The sequence below is a fragment of the Rhipicephalus microplus genome, chromosome X, assembly GCF_043290135.1.
Source record: "Rhipicephalus microplus isolate Deutch F79 chromosome X, USDA_Rmic, whole genome shotgun sequence".
Lineage (NCBI taxonomy): Eukaryota > Metazoa > Arthropoda > Arachnida > Ixodida > Ixodidae > Rhipicephalus > Rhipicephalus microplus.
In genome coordinates this window covers 98,523,185-98,539,310 of record NC_134710.1, presented here as the reverse complement: position 1 = coordinate 98,539,310, position 16,126 = coordinate 98,523,185, and the positions used below count along the sequence as shown (strand labels likewise).

The following is a 16,126-nucleotide window of genomic DNA, read 5'->3' as shown; positions in this document are numbered from 1 at the left end:
AAAAATTTATACGGGCTGAATTGCGTGGAGTTGATAATTTTGCATAACCAGACATACCTACTTCTCGCACAGCTAAGTCTTCTTTCAGTATGATCCAACGAACCAGACATTCGTACTTCTCACACAGTTTAGTCTTCTGTTAATATGATATAACGAACCAGACAGTTCTACTTCTCGTACAGTTCAGTCTTCTTTCAGTATGATCCAACGAACCAGACAATCCTACTTCTCGCACAGGTCAGTCTACTTGGAGCATGATTCAACGATACAGACATTCCTACTCCTCACACAGCTTCGTCTCATTTTAGTATGATCCAATGAACCAGATATCCCTACTTCTCGCAAATTAGTTTTCTTTGAATAAATGATCCAATGAACCAGACATTCATACTTCTCGCACAGTTTAGTATTCTTTCAGCATGATCCAACGAACCAGACAAATCTTAAATCTGTCCATGTGTCTTTGCCTCCTGATATAAATGACAATCTCTCCACGTGCTCCGAAAAAAAAAACGTCCAGGTGATATTAAACACTCCTGAGAGGCTTAGAATAATAAGACTTGTGTTCCGTGTGCAGTTAAATCTAAAAATCATCAAGTCTCAATCATTACCACATGACAAAGCGGCTTTGGCGTATCAGCTAGGAAGGAATAGGGGGGCGCCAGCCCCTCCACTGCAAAAAAGGGGGGGTCTGAGCCCCCCTCCTACTTTGGACAGTGGTCAGGATGCACGCTGGGGAAACCAACAAGTAAGGCGAAGTTTTTCGTCACAACAGTAATCACTCAATTAAGTGCTTATGGTAGAATGAAAATGTTACGAGGCTATGCTACAACATTGTGAAATTTTGCCTACATTACCGCTGTGATGACTTTTCTTGTAGGCTCTTTGCGGTGCCGATCACCTATGCGACGCTTTCGCGTCTTGTGCTGTATTGTATTGCAGATGAGGCAAATATATATCCCTATAATATTACATCACTTGTTCATGTTTTTATTCTGTTGTGACTTGTTGATGCAGTTACAGATAAGAACGAGCAAACCTTTTGAAGACCGGTCAAAAATTTTGCTGCTTCTGGCAAATAACTTTCTTCGAAAAGGATATATCATCACCACTGCTCTGTCGAAGGTGTTGTGAGCCGTTGAGTGTGACAAATCGTTTTTGATATTTATTTTTCCATACTCAAATGCCCAAACTTTTTTCCGGTTTCGTCTCTAATATACCTCATCAGCCTTGCTTATGGTAACTTGGAGTTGTAGCGGCAGCTTGTAGAGTGGCCACGGATAAAGCTGCAGTGGACTCGAGCTCAGTAGGAAGCGAAACTTCTAAGCTTGTTCCACAACTTGACCCCACCGGACCAGGGAGAAGGTGAAAGACAGTGGTTTTCAGCACTATGGAGGCTCAGTTAAGGGTCAGGCATTAGTTGGTTTTCACTCAACTAGAATTGTCTTTTAGGGCTAAAAATTGATCTCGGACAGCCAAAACGCACACACGTGCCACGCTGCATAATTTCTATCTGTTCCTCTTTCTCCCGGCAACTATTGACTCATAGAATTGTATACGTGCGCAAACTACTAAACACCATTATGCATCAAGGAAAAATATTTAATTACACTTATAATTAATCTCGCCAGCTGCTATAAGTAGCCGCTGCTTATGTGATTGGCAGCTAGGCTACTTGAATTACATTTAGAAGGAGATGCTCTCCGGCTTCGTGACGTCATGTAACGAGCAGGCAATTTTGTGGCACACAAAAAATTTTAAATGCTGAAGAACAAATAGAAAACAATATTCCATACTGATAATGGTCTATTCTTTTATTTTTTACATGGTCGTGCATAAGTGGCCATTACGCGATGGATCATTTTCACGTCATATGTTGCCTCGCGTAACAAGCTGGTGCTGTGAGCATGACAAAGACTGTTTACACCTATCATATACAGCTAATGACTATATGAACAGAAAGCAACGAGGCATGGTTCAACGTTATAATCCTCCACATTTTGTTCTTTCAAAGTAAAATTTTGTTTGCACCGTTTTTATTGGCATACTTATGCAGGTGCCTCAGGCTCCTTAAGAAATGTAATACAATTACAATGGGTGTAAACAAAGTAGTACACCGCTATCTCTATAAATTATACATTTTCAAAAATAGGCGTTGAAAGTACAATGCGCGTAAACAATATAGTATGCCCCTAATACCACAAATTACGCTATAAAAAGGTTGAGAAGTTGATATTCAGAAATAGTAATACAAATGAGCAATAATATTATTAAGTCCACGCTCCAGAAACATTGTTCAGACTATTAGCAAACAAGGCGAATTATTATACACAAAAGCATGAATGTATGCAAGAAAGTGTAAAACTTATTATAAAAAATATAACAGCATGCATTCCTGGAAAAATCATGGTTTATCCCCCCGTCATGGGAATCGGCGTACAACACGAAAATAAAATGCGCTTTAACAGGGGTAATTAAACGTTTACTGTACATTGATAAAGGAGGGTTTGCCGAATGTGTGTTTTGGTGTTTACCAACTGAAACCCCGTTCAACGTGAACGTATTCTCGATTGAACTTGATACATAACCATTCCGATGACTAACATCCGCCATGATAAATTTATTAAACAAACTATTGTGGTATTTGTAGATGGTAACCGCGAAAGCTTAATAAGAAAAAAGAGTCGTTATAGCAAGATGAGCTTCGCACATTAGATGCAAAAATGTGGCTAAGAGGGCCATTCCTCGGCCGGTCAAACTTTCATTTAACTTAGTGGTATCTAAGAAAACGCATCGCGTGACCTCTGCAGGTGTATGCGAATTGATATCAAATTGCATGCTCGTCCAGGAAGTTATCTCCCTTGGTAAATAAATAAATATATAAATAAATAAATAAATAATATATATATATATATATATATGTATATATATATATATATATATATATATATATATATATATATATATATATATATATATATATATCTCGAAGGTCGCAGGTTAAGTTCCTGGCCACGGCAAGTTATCTTTTCACCCACATTCTTACTTCACATTTACCTTCTAATTTTGTCTAATAAACTCCTCTATACTTTCCTTGGCATTATTGTCTGTTAGATTTCATTACCATGGTGTCAAAACACAGAAAAACTAGCGCTTAAGCATCCACTTCTTTCCCTTATTCACTACCGTGGGTGTCGTATTGCAGACTTGGTGCGTTATGTTGTATACAAAGGACTACTGGTCAGCTGCCAGTTCGTAATAAGCTCACGTGCTACGTGACGCCTCACAGGCTTATAAAAGAGTGTGCCACGCTCGCCGCCATGGCTACAGATGGGGCTGACCGGCCCTCCCACGTTTAAAGTCACATATATACCCAATGAAGTGGCTCAGAGGATATCCGCCATGGAAGCTCAGTGGTAGAGCATTGAATGCGTTATTCGAAGGCCGCAGGTTCTGTTCCTGCCCATGGCAAGTTATCTTTTCACCCACTTTTCTTTCTTCACAATTACCTGACCATTTGGTCTAATAAGTTTTCGTATACTTTTCTTGGCATTGTTGTCTGTTAGAGTTCAGTAATACGGAAAAACGAGCCCTTATGTATCCAGTTCTTTCCTATATATATATATATATATATATATATATATATATATATATATATATATGTAAAAGAACTGTATACCTAAAGGATTGTTTTCCCGTGTTTTGACACAATAATAATGAGATATAACAGGCAATAATGCCAAGGAATGTATAGAAAAGTTATTAGAACCAATGTAATGTACATAACAAGAAACAAAATTGGGTGAAAAAATAACTTGCCGTGAGGAGGAGGCTCACGATAAGGTATTTTCTCAACCACTTTTCTTTCTTCTTATTTACATTACAATGGTTCTAATAACTTCTCTAGTATATGAATATCGCAGCTAACGAGTGAGGTAGGTTTGGTACGCCACTGCAACGTAGTAAAGAAAGAGGACCGGTAAGGCTAGAGAGAGGGGCCCCTCACTTTTTTGAACTGGCGGGCCCTCCATGCTGTTAATCTGCATTGGGTTCGGCCATAAGCTTTAATCGTCATCAGTCACGTGATGTGGTCTCACCTCAAAAGAGATGGCCGCGATAACCAAGCAAAAACTGTCGAATGCCTTTCACACTATCACGTGGTTCCCAGGATAGTGGTGCGCAAAGGGGGGGGGGGAAGGGAAGGGCAACCTGCTCCTAGTAAGCTGAGAAAGTGGTGCAAAGTCAGCCCTACACATTGATATAATAGGGACGGGGACTGTGACTTGGTGTTGGGGTGGGCGCAATGTCAGCCCCATATATTCACATAATAGGGAGGGGGGCGCTGCGACGAAATATATCTTAGGGTGCATCCTGCGCACGCCTATTGAACCAATGTTCAGTCAACCGTACTTGAAGATTATTGCACCAGCATCGACCAAGAACTGCCATGGTGCCATATCCTAGAATAATGAGTGATATGTGGGGTTTAACGTCCAAAAACCACGATATGATTATGAGAGACGCCGTAGTGGAGGGCTCCGGAAATTCCGACTACCTGGGGTTGTTTAACGGCACCCGGATCTGAGCACACGGGCCTACAACATTTCCGCCTCCATCGGAAATGCAGCCGCTGAAGCCGGGAAGCGAACGCGCGACCTGCGGGTCAGCAGCCGAGAACCTTAGCCACTAGACCACCGCGGCGGGGCGATCTGCTAGAATACTTTTTCGAGAAGAGGCTACACGGTATCACGATAGCTTCAATCGCCTTCTTGCTGTTCCTTAAGCTGGGATCCCCCTTTCTAATGGCAGTGCCAAACATGGTCGTCGGCCGCTTTCATTCGGGGAGTGCAAAGCAGTGTTGCTTCGCGGATGGGGGAAGGAGAGAGCACCGCTGTACCTGTAGCCTAGGTGATGTCATTGTGTTGGTGTGGCTTGGGAAGGAGGGGGGGAGGGGAAGCAATTGCTCATTTTGCACCCCCTTGCTATACCCATGGTGCCTAGCACTAGCTCTGACACATATTTTCCAGCAATTTTGTAATAACCTGTGGAGATAAGAGCCAAAAAAATACACGCGATCGCAACGAATGGGTGGCTCGAAATAGGAAGAATGTAAAGTTCGTTGTAGGGGCGATTCTTGTAGTATGGAACAGCCAACGGAACAAAAGAAAATGCGCAATCTTGATTTTCACCCTTCCGAAACGTGGCGCTTGCCGCTGGGATGTTATAGGAGGTTCGAAGGTCGTGTGATAACCTTGCCATTGCGTGAATTGTACTTAGATCCCAGCAAAACCAACCCAATTTAGCTATAGTTCATGACCAAGCAAGAGGTTGAACGTTCCGCGATGGTCCCGATGAGCTATACAACCCCGGTTGTGAGCATATTTCGACCCACTACTCTCTTTTCATGAAATAGTGAGACACTACGAGCTTGGCCACCGGAAATTCTCGCTTCCGCACTGAAAGCTGACTAGACCTCAACTTCACACTGAGAATATGTTACAAACTGGATGTTTCACATAGAGAGGAAGGTTTTGTCGCTTTGCTCTAAACATCGACCCACACTGCCCTGTGGGCCATAAAGAGTATTGTTCGTCAGGGCACATGCTCTGGTAATATTTGGTGTTGCAACAAGCCTCTTTCAAAAAACAAAAAGATGGGGCTGGGACGGAGCTCTCAAAAGTGGCAATCTCTAGCAACAACTAAGGGCTGCCCAAAGGGCCCTCGAACATGTGGAGCACCATGCTCTTCCGGCCTCTACGTGGGCACGGCCCACAACTACGACTCTCTAGTTCCTCATAACCAGAGAGAAGTTTGTTCACTGACTGACTGCTCGTAAGATAGTGGATACCATCATTTTCTAACAATAACGAATAATGCCATAGTGCGGGATTCTCTGGTTTACAAAAATATGATGAGTTATGGCGAAGTTGGTGCCATGCTAGCCATGCAGGGGTACTTGCAGTATAGTTACCCAGAAGAGCTTATAACGGGCTCTATATAGTCCAGTTTCCAGCTTTTGCTAAGAAAGTGTCACGCGTTCAGCGCAGGCCTGGCGACTTTTTAAGAAATCGTGAAAATTCAATGTAGTTCGAGATATTTATAAGAGAAACATTGACTTCTTTTTGATTGATAAACTGCACTATGACAACTATAATGCCGTTATGTTTCACTAGCTTAAGTTTATTATTAGGGTAGAAAATAATATTTGAAATTCAGTTTTCAAACTTCGCGCCAAAGTGACTGCTTGCGTCATTGGACATTTCAGAATGTAATTTTTGTATTTTCCCAGTATTGGTACGATGAAATTTTCTCAGAATTCGTCTGGTGGGCCTGTCGTGCACGATTTAAAGATTTGTATGCTAAGTTCATGGCAGATAACAACGTATTTCATTTTTATCGATTGAAAGATAGGTAGGATCGAGAAGACACCTTGGAAATTGGTTACGTCACGGTGTCTTGTGCGGGAATCTGAAGGTTGCGTCTCGGCAACCTTTTCGTTTTTCACGTTTTCTCGATTTTTAAGCGACGTGTCGCGCTGAAAGCAGTGTTGTCGTGATTGTTAAATTGCACCTAAATAATAAGCGAAAAATCGTTTCGCTCTTTAGTGTCACTTTAAGGGCTCCTTGCATTACCCTGAATCTGATCATTAACATCGAATTAAAAGGATGCTTTTAACATTCGTCCGTCTATTTTGCACAAAGCATATCTATGGAGGTGCAAAAATATTCTGGATTCCAAACTCTCACAATGCCTTTTTAGCAAAAGTGGAGCCACTCTTTGCATCTGAAAATAAAAAAAAATTTCCTGTTTTGGTGAACCCTTAAAATCCTAAATATAACCTGGCTTTGATGCGTTTGTTTAAGTGCTACATGAATTATTTTTTTAAAGATTCTTATTCTCAAATTATGTACAAGAATAAGGTATGAACTTGCCACACGACCTCCAGCAAAACTCGTCTTGACATCGAGGCTTGCTAAGAAAAGTAGTAACAGATAGACATCCTTTGAGTATTATTTGAGTATTATCTTTGAGTATTATCTGACAAACGTTGCCGTAATAAACTCGTCGGACGTGTGAGGAAAACGCTCCGTTTTCTTGGCCGAATGCCGATAGTTTATATTGCCTGACTAAGATGGCTGCCGCAGCCGCCATTTCTCTGTCACTACTTCGATTCTGAGCAGCGATTTTCACTCCAGCAATTTTTTTAGTCTCGCGTGTATCTAGTGTTTTTTGGGCTCCGAAACTGTTAATGACGTATGCACGCATCAAAAGAGCAGCTTTTGGATCTTGATTCATTACAACATTCAAAGAAAATAGTATCTGGGACCAAAAAGAAATTATATTTAATGAATGGTTCACTAAACCATGTGCTACCACAATATTTCCAATGGGATTTGTGATCCGCTCATTCTATCTCAATTTTTATTTTTTCGTCTCTAATAAATGACTGAGACAAACTTGAAAGAAAAAGATGAAGTGTGAAGGTATCACGCACTTCTGTCTTTTTTTCAATCCCTCTTTGTGGGTGGCTGCCAGAAATGAGAGGAACATTGTCATCATCTTTATTTGCCACGTAACGAGAGGCATCGAACAAGATGGATTGGTGACTCCACTTCAATGCGCTGACGTTCCGTGCTGTCATAAGGCTTGAGCAAGCTGCGAACGTTTGGTGTTCTTCACGGTCGCCGAGCGTTCCTTCCTGCTGACTCCAACGGGATGTTTTCGACGGCGATACCAGACGACGGTATCTGATCGAAGCCATGTGGAACGGTCATGCAAGTGATCGAGACCTACCATCCACGCAGCGATCTGGCCTACCTTATGATGAGCCATTGCTCGTCCAACCCGGTGGGTTAGGTCAGCTTCGAAGCCAGCCAGCACACAGACACCGAGGCCCATACCTAACCGTCGAGGATAGTCGAGGCCAGTGCCAGCCAGCGCCACTGGGCCGCCAACCATTCAAGAGTCCCAAGCCCAGGCAAGCGAGTCCTAAGCCATGCCAGGCAAGCCATGCCCAGGAAAGTGGAAGCCAGTCCATGCCCAGGCACCTTGGCCAGGGCCAGGCATGGCTGGCCCGACACAGGTGCTATGGCCAGCTGCGAGGTCAATCAGCGCAACGACGCCCAGACCAGTATCTGACCATCGAGGGTCAACGACGTAAAGGAGTGGCACGGACACAGCGTTCCTGGCTCTTGACGGCGTTCTACCGGGTTTCGATAGAACTTGAAGATGTAAAACTGGGCCTTGCACCTGAATACCTGCAACCACTTGAAGACCTTCAGAACAGCCTAAATGAGCGGATAAAGGTCACAGGTATTCTGAAGGAAATGAAGTTGAAAAACATCATGCGAAAGTACGAAGCTGCGGAAATCACAGCATGTCCATATATTGAGAGCGGACGAGCTTTGTTGCAAGACTCGCCACAGAGCAAAGCAGTCAAGATGGCCAAAGAAAAGCGGCGCACGCTTAAGCAGTTATGATGGCCCACTCCCTTCGACACCTTCTTTTCACCTTTTCTCTCCCACCCGCGTCTTTTGTACATACGGGGCAGTTGCACCGCTCCAAAGCATGGCCGCCATGCGTTGCAGCGAAAACGGGGTGCTCTTCTTGAGAAAAAGTAAAAACGAAAACGAAAAGCTCCATTCGATGCGAGCTCGAGGAAAAGATCAGGTGACTCGAGGAAAACAACAAGAGCATTGACATCAAGTAAGATTAGATGACGGCCCTCTACCGGTATACAGTCGAGACTGTGCGAGCCAGCCGCACTGTCCCGGCTGCGAGATTACAAAAGCGAGCGGATAGAGCCACCCACAATGCACCGCGGGCCAGCGTTCTTGGAGGCTATGCATTCGCCGGCCTAACTGTGTCATCGCGCTGTCGCTCCCCGCACTTTCGTATAGTGTTGCCGGAGGCTGCTGCTGCAGCTAGCAGGGGGGCCGCCTTGCTCGCAAAGGAAACCCCTCAAGGCTTTTGGACCTGCGGCGAGTTGAGTTGGATACTCGCGAAGAAATCGTGTGCGCCCACCTGTCGCCTCTCGCAACCGAAAGCCGGCTCGTTCATGACGCAAGTGGGCACTGGAACGACGTGATCAAGAAAAGGAAAACCCTCTACGATTGACATCTCGCAATCGGTTCATGTTTCAAGCAGTGCACGCGCCTTGTATCGCCGCTGCGCTGCGCTCCTCGCTCTGCCCAACGTTTTGCCGGCCCGTTATCAACGATGTAAGTTTGGATGTTTACTAAGTCGTATGCAATCAACACAAAACGACGCGATCACGTACTTGTGCAAGCCTTGCCTCGTCGCTGGTCAGAAAGGGGGTTTCGGAAAAATCACACTCCGCCACGTCCCGGTCGTCACTTCACGGTTAATTAGCTTTAGCTGATGCTCAGCATTGACTTCTAAGCTACGCATTATGAATAGGAACGTGCCATGCCACAAAAAAAAAACATACCTGGCCACTAGTGCCACATAGCCGTCACATGAAATTGAAATAAAAGCAGGAGTGCAGACCATGCATAGAGATACACTGGAGGATGTTCTAAAGCATAGACCATGCTCTGAATGAAACATAGAGAACTTTGATGCTAGTGTCTGTGGCAGCTGCAACGCACAGCACTTCAGCTAGCATGGCAGGGATGGGTAGTACACGAATGTGTCTAATGTTCGTTCTTTTAGCTCCGTGTGGCCTGAATTCGCTTTGCCACAAGACAAAGTTTAGCAAAGGTTTAAAATCAATGCATAGCTATAAACACAGCCACAAGTTCATGGGAAGCCTGCAAACACAAAAACTAGGCAAATCTGTGAAGTACCCATCATTCCCATGGCAACTAAACGACGGCAGTGCCAGAGTTACTTTTAGGAAACTATGAGACCATAAAAGTCACCCAGGATCTTGCAATTGCACCTTGTTTTATTTTCGCATCATTTAAAAACAACGCTAACGCTTTGCTGGTGAAATGCCATTCGAAGTATCACAGGATCATTGCTTGCTTAGACCCCTCATCATCCAACCTTGTATAGGTGAGAGCCAGTCCTTACGCATGTACCTGTTCAAATAAACATCCGTTCATGTGACTGCCTGATTTGTGCAAGGACTATAAGATGCAATAAGACTTTACAATTTATTAGTATACACTTTAGAAACAGATATTGTATTCAATGCAGCAAATAGTTCAACTGCCTTTTGCAACACAGCATATGCCAGGTAGAAAATGCAGCAAAGGCAAATATATTCTGGAAATTGTTTTGCAAAGCCTTCACAGGCATGGTGGCGAATATATCAGTTAATGCCAGCAATGTCTATTTTCTGCCAAGCTCTGAAAGCTCTTGCACGAGTTGTCTAAAATGCTTATACGCCTCTTCAGCCTATGAACTTGGCGTTTCACTGCAATGTAATGTTACCGCCTGTAAGACTTATAAGCTGTTGTAAAAAGAAAAAGCAATATATTTCTTAATATTGAAGAAGCATTCTGAACAAAATTAGACCAACTGAGGCTGCCACAAGCGGCCTTGAAAATGTAAAAATACTTGCCAACATAAGTTGCTGGTCTAATGTGGAGGCCACGCATTTCAGTCAGCTGTACACATCGATGCTATGTCTTTGTAATGCTATGAAAATATTCATAATAGCACCTATAGACACAGCATAATACACCCAGTTTATTATGTCTTCTGGCATTGAGGATAAAAGATAGCTTATTCCTTTGCATACATTTCTAATATTTCTGCAGTTATGAAGATTAGAAGCTTGACGACTGCTGGCATACTAGTTTATGTTTCTCAATGAGATGTGGACATCTATAAATCCAGAAGCCCGAAATATAAATTTCAAAAAGCGCGAGGATATCCAAATGCAGAGCTGTGAAATGTTATGCTCACACCTCTTATTTAATCTCTATACGAAGTTTCGGTTCAGCAAGGCATTATACAAGTATCGATGTTCATATGCTTCATGACTGGCATGTGTATTTGCACAAGTTTTTCACTGCCATTCAGGGTTGTTGCAAGTACTGTACTGAGCATGTGTTCCTCTTTCCTCCTAAAATATCCATGGTGACAGCACTGTTGCCAGCACCATAAATGAAGCAATGCAGGCAGTGACTACAGTGCCAAATGCATGAAACACCTCGACATTGAGGTCTCGTCATACAAACTAGCTAATCTCAAACTTTGCGAATGATTGGGCTACTGCCCAAGTGGTGGAAGGGTTTCTTGCGAGAAGAAAAAAAGTAATAAGAGTGAACTGCTCTCTTAGCCCTTTCAGATACCACCTACGAAGAACTATATGTACTTGTGTGAAACTGACATTTCAAGGCACTCGATATTCTATTGCAACAAAAATAGCGGCATAACACGAGGTGCATTCAAAAAGAAACCGAACTTGTGCTTTACTGTAGTCTTTGACTTTGTTTCTCGGCCACAAGTATGGCCAAACAAAAAATTTCTTCTTGGAAGTGCCGCCTGCTGCCTTAGTCCATATCACAACTATGCGACATCTGGTGGAGGTGGTTTCTTTTATGTTCTGGGCGCCCCCATCAAGCCATGAACCCAGCTCTAGTGCCAAAAAAGATACCCGACGCCGACCTTGAGCCTGTAATCTTCAACTTCTTCAAACATTAATGTTTTTTAGATTACTGCGTAATTTTCAATAAAATGACTAGTGGTAATGGCAGTTCATTTCTCCAATCTTACCTCAACACTGTAGCAGCTTGGTGCAGCACATGGCAAATAGATTTAAATATGCGTAAATGTAAGCAAACATGCATAAGAAGATATGCAGACATCTTGCTAACATACTAGGTAAATGTCCTACGCAACCGGGTCAACTCATATAAATAATTAGGTGTTCTTATCTCATTGGACTTACCTCAGGCACCTCACACTGAATATGTTACTAATAATGCCGATTACAAGTTAGGCTACATACATTGCACCTTCTCAAAACCCCGATATACACTAAAACTATTCCTATATGAAACATTATTACGTTTCAAACTTGAATATGCCTCTTCTGTGCGATACCCTTGCCACGACAACTTGATTCACTTGTTTGTACAGAATAACTCCATCCGCTTGAAACCTTCTCACTGTAATTGCATTGCTGGTATAACTTCAATGAAATCTAGCCGAAGTTTTGCTTCTTTTGCACCCCCTTGTAAAGTATCCTATTTGGCTTCATTTCACGAATTATTTAGTCATACCACCCTGCATGACCAACTAATCCTGAATCCTCAGTACATATCCCATTGCAGTGACCTCGTCATAAGGTTGGCATCGCATTATGCAACTCCCAGTGTTTTCATCTTGTACATTGGTACATTGAAACCAACTACCTGAAAACATGTCACTATTAGTAATTGTTTTCCAATAAACTTTACTCAGTATTCTGTAATTATCCAAAATAGACTAACTAACATTCTGTATTTACAGGCTGAATTATGCATTGTGTTTGTTGTCCTTACACAGCTAACATTGTGTAATGATGAGTTTATTCTTTGTTTAGTAACTTTTCATGCTGCATTTTCCTTGTCCACTTTGTAACCAGTCCCCTCTATTATGCCGTAAGGATTTTGAGAGTAAATAAAATATAAATAAATATGCAACTGTATGCTGAAAAATGAAGTTAAGTAAAGAGATTAGAAAGTCAATATATTTTGATGTTTCTTAGCCCCTACAAATACAAATAGAAAAATCAAGTGGTGTACACAATTGTGTACGTAGCGTGTCAAACGGTTGACATTCACCCAGCATTCCTTGCAAGCACTGAAAGCCGATGATTCAGTCCTTTTTATGCCAACTTAGTCGGACATCAGGGGTTGGCACTCCTTTAAGAAGTGGAGTTCGCTTGTTTGGGATTAAACAAAACCAACTTCATGCTTCAAAAACTAACATTTTTCAGGCAAAGTAACATGAAGTATCAACAATTTTAGGCTTGCTCTTGTAATTATTACAGTTCATTTATAATTTTAGTGAGGTAAAAGGTTAAATTATGTGACAGCTTTGTGTTAGTAACAACAACAAAGCATTCAGAAATACTACACAAAGGCAGCTGCTGTCCCTATCACAGTACATGTCCACAATGAGGAGAACGTTACAATACCTTGTGTAGCACATGTGAGAAAAAGACTCGACAGGTTTTCACACAACCAATGTTTTCTTTATTTTCTGTCCCCCTCGCGCCAGTATTGCTGCTGCATCGCACGTGATCACGTGCATCCCCTTCTTCCATCACGATGCGATCCCCTTGCTGTTGGTGGCACTACAACCCAGTGGCATTCAAGCCCTTAGCACCGAGGTTCACACTGTTTTTGGTGGCCAGCCTGCAAGTAGGAAAGATACCAAAGTGTTTTTAAGTATCGCGTTCTGCGACCTGCTTTCAAGTCAATTTTTATTCTAGTTTCTCAGAACTTTGCAAGGAAATATGAGGAAATGGAAACAGTCAGCAATCCTAGATGTATTAGAACTATAGTACAAGTAAAAAAGAAGGCAGGAAAATGAACACATAGAGAAGCACACAAGCAGCACAATAAAAGGACCTCAAGACATAATGCATACAACACTATGAGAAGTGCATTGTCGATGACAGATTTTGATCACTAAGCTTACCAGATATATTTTCGGCAAGCAGCACACCTATAGGGTACTGCACATGGAGATACATGTCAACTGTGAGCACACAGTATTGAGTTAACATGGCTCACATTTTTCTATGCTTCATGGGCATGTAGGACTGCCTTGTGGGGGTGCGTGGCAATGGATGACGGAGCTTGTGCACTGAGAAGCAACAAAGGTGGCTCAATAAGGAATGAAAGCACCATTTGCAAAAAAAGAGAGTTCAATTATTTTGTATTAACAGTGTGTTACAATTATGTCCTTACTGTACTAAACTCATTAAAATGAACATTGGTGATTTTATTATTTACAAATAAGCAAATAAATACACAAGTGAAATAAAAAACTGTCTGTTTGCATCATTTTTCACACATCCCATGGGCATCGAGAGGCTAGACGAGACCATCTGAAGCTTCTGGTGGGTAAAGTACAATGACGATAAACCTATTCTAGCTTTATTTAGTGCTCATAAGTATGTAGGATGACTGCCAGTTGGGCGTGTTGGTAAAGGTTCATGATGAAACAAGTGCAAACAAGTGCAGTGTCCTCTCCGAGTCTGGGCTCATAAGTAATTTAGTCATTCAAATGCAAGCTCTGAAGGCCAGAATGCAAGGCAACACCCCAAGTAAGTCTTTCACTTTCAAGTGACTATGATAGTCCTCCAATGCTTTGCTGTTTTGTATCGCAATAAAAACCATACGTCTGAAGTGTCCAACATTCCAACGGCTTCTCTGGCGAGTGTGTAGAAATCCTCGGAAAAAATTTTTTATTCTGCGTTCAGTCTTCTTCCATCGGAGTGATGAACGCCCGGAACGATGGCTGGTGAACGTGATCACAGTGGTGTGAAAGTCTAAAACTGAAACCATGTGCAGTTTTTGCAAGGCCTTCACCAATAATACTACATACACCGTACTGGTCGTATAAAGCATGGAAATTGTCAGATAATGTATTACTGAAGTTTCTCCAATTTTGTTTAGTTAGCCTCAAAAACCACCACAGTTGAGGGGAAGTGTTTGTTCCAGCAACACTGGTACGCCAGCATTGTGAAACGAACTGTAGTGGTTTTACTCCTGCTAAGTGTGCATGCAACTAAAACAAACATGAAATGTCCTTCACAAAACAGCAGAATGTCCCCGCTGTCTTGCAGTTGTGTTTAGGTGTTCTGCGATGCATATGGGATGAGAGCCAGCATGGGCAACATGATTAAGCGAAACGTGATGGCAAAATGTTCTCCAATGTTAGAACTTTGGTAAGTACTGTTGTGCACTTTAAGCACAAATGATCGCGCAACATTACTAGATGACACTGGACCCACGGGCAAGGTTTGAAAATTTACTGAAGTCAGTTGTGCTAATACTTGCCAAAGACTTTTATTTGTTGTTGTTGTTGTTGAGAGCGTCGCCAGACGCAGCACTCGCTTTTCTCCGCCGTAGGCAAGCACGCGACCATCTCGCCGGCAGTGCCACGGTGCCTCTTTGAACGCGTGATAAAACAAGCAAAAGTGCTCTCTTGTGCAGTCTAAAGTTGCCTCAAGGGAATGAAATGCAATTTCAAGTTAAACATGTTTGTTTTAAAGCAAAGCCAGCCTACTTGCGAGCATTTCTGTGTGGATAAATTGAACCACATAGCTGCTGGGTGATGCCAGCAGTTGCTTTGTAGATTTTCAACATCAAAATTACTCCTTTTATATGGTAAAAAAACATGCTCATTGGTGCTGATGAGATTAACAATCTTCTCATTTTCACCATATTAAGCAAAAAGTTTTGTGCAGTTGACAGTTCCTTTGAAAAAATTGTACGCCAATATTACAGCTTCATTGCAATAGAAATACTGCAAATTGATTACATATGTCGAGCCCTCCTCGCAGCGAATACCGAATATGCATGAAACCTGACAAGACAGCTTGTATATGCTTGGTAATCTTCAGTTCTACCATTCAACATTTGATTGAAAAATATAGCCCTCCAACAGTTCGCCCTGTCAGAAAACATGCATGTGATTTTCGGCCACAACTTCTTTCACGCACCTGTCCAAAACAGCCAGAAGAAGCAAGAACTGCAAGGTTTAGTGATGGGCAAATAGTTATGTGAGGTTGAAAAAGTAGTAATTTGGTTCAATCATTTAAAATCAAGCATTTTTCTTATAATCCAATAACCTTAAACATTTTACGAATAAGAAATGGGCTTGTACGAATATCACATGCTCTTGTGTAATTTCCTCGCCTCTTAGCAGTGTCCTTTTTTGCTCTTATACCAGGAATGTCTCTTTCTTGTAGATATTAGCGAACTCACTTCGGAGTCTACTCACTCTGACTCGGATCGAGACGCTAGTCTCAGAATGAGTTAACATTTCTGTGAGTGTGCGTCTAAATGAGTCAGTCTCTGGAAAATTTTGGTGTTTCTGAGTCCGAGCGAGTCCAAAGTGCAAGATACATTTCCTGAGGGAATCTGAGTTTGATTTTTGTTTGCCAAGCTATGGTCATACCTACTCGTCTTCAGTATTACTATCCGCTTTA

General features: G+C 42.2%; 1 long non-coding RNA gene across 1 annotated transcript; it reads left to right on the top strand.

Moving 5' to 3' along the window:
- The first annotated feature begins 8,939 nt into the window (after nucleotides 1–8,939).
- On the top strand, nucleotides 8,940–13,957 carry LOC142775674 (uncharacterized). The gene is made up of 2 exons (XR_012886911.1): nucleotides 8,940–9,221; nucleotides 13,183–13,957. It is a non-coding gene; the product is annotated as an uncharacterized LOC142775674 (long non-coding RNA).
- The last annotated feature ends 2,169 nt before the right edge of the window (nucleotides 13,958–16,126 follow it).